Raw genomic sequence first — 1115 nt, 5'->3', positions numbered from 1 at the left:
AGGAAAAGGTCCCATGAAGTCTATACCCCAAACATCAAATAATTCTATTTCTAGAATTCTGTTTAAAGGCATTTCATTTCTTCTAGAGATATTTCCACTCCTCTGACACTCATTGCAACTTTTTACAAAGTTTTGAGCATCATTGTGCAAAGTAGGCCAGTAGAATCCTGATTGCAAAACCTTGGATGTTGTTCTACTTTATCCAAAATGTCCTCCACATGGTCCTGCATGGCAGTGCTGTAGAACTGATGATACTTCTTCTTTTGGGATGCATCTTCTAATCACCTGATTTGCACAGATTTTAAACAAGAAATGACCATCCCATAAATATTTCTTTGATACTTATTGAATTCCTTGGGAATAATCCCACAAGCTATGTAATTAACAAGATCAGCAAACCAAGGCACCGTAGAATGATTAAGAACCAAAATTCTTTCATCAGGAAATACTTCACAGATGTCACTACCTTGCACTGGTTTGTCTTGTTTTTCCAATCTTGACAAATGGTCGGCCACTTGATTATCCACCCCTTTTCTATCAATGACTTCCAAATCAAACTCTTGCAAAAGCAAGACCCACCTTATTAACCTTGGTTTTGCATCAAGTATGAACAATATGAACAATTACTTTGGTTCCCATCAAGTATGATCTGAATTTTTCAAAAGCAAAGACCACAGCTAATAATTCCTTTTCAGTAGTGGTGTAATTGATTTGAGCATCATTAAGAGTTTTGCTTGCATATTAAACGGGATGAAAAATCTTTTCTCTCTTTTGACCCAATACTGCTCCAACTGCCCAGTCACTAGCATCAGTCATTATCTCAAAGGGTTTGGACCAATAAGGTGTTATTACCACAGGAGCAGTGACCAATGCTTCTTTTAAAATGTTGAAAGTTTTTCTACAATCTTCATTAAAATTGAAAACATGGTCATGCTGTAATAATAAACAAAGAGGTTTTGATATTTTTGAGAAATCCTTAATAAACCTCACCCCATTCCACTCAACCATTCATGCCTAGTCCTAACCAACCTACTAGCCCTTTACACTCTGGGACTCATGACTACTATGAAGGTGTACATTCTGCCCACCATAGTCCTGAGCATAGCAGCCCTCAT

Source organism: Cynara cardunculus (assembly GCF_001531365.2).
Source record: "Cynara cardunculus var. scolymus isolate 2C chromosome LG 2, CcrdV1, whole genome shotgun sequence".
Taxonomy (NCBI): Eukaryota; Viridiplantae; Streptophyta; class Magnoliopsida; order Asterales; family Asteraceae; genus Cynara; species Cynara cardunculus.
Note: the sequence above shows the minus strand (reverse complement) of the source record.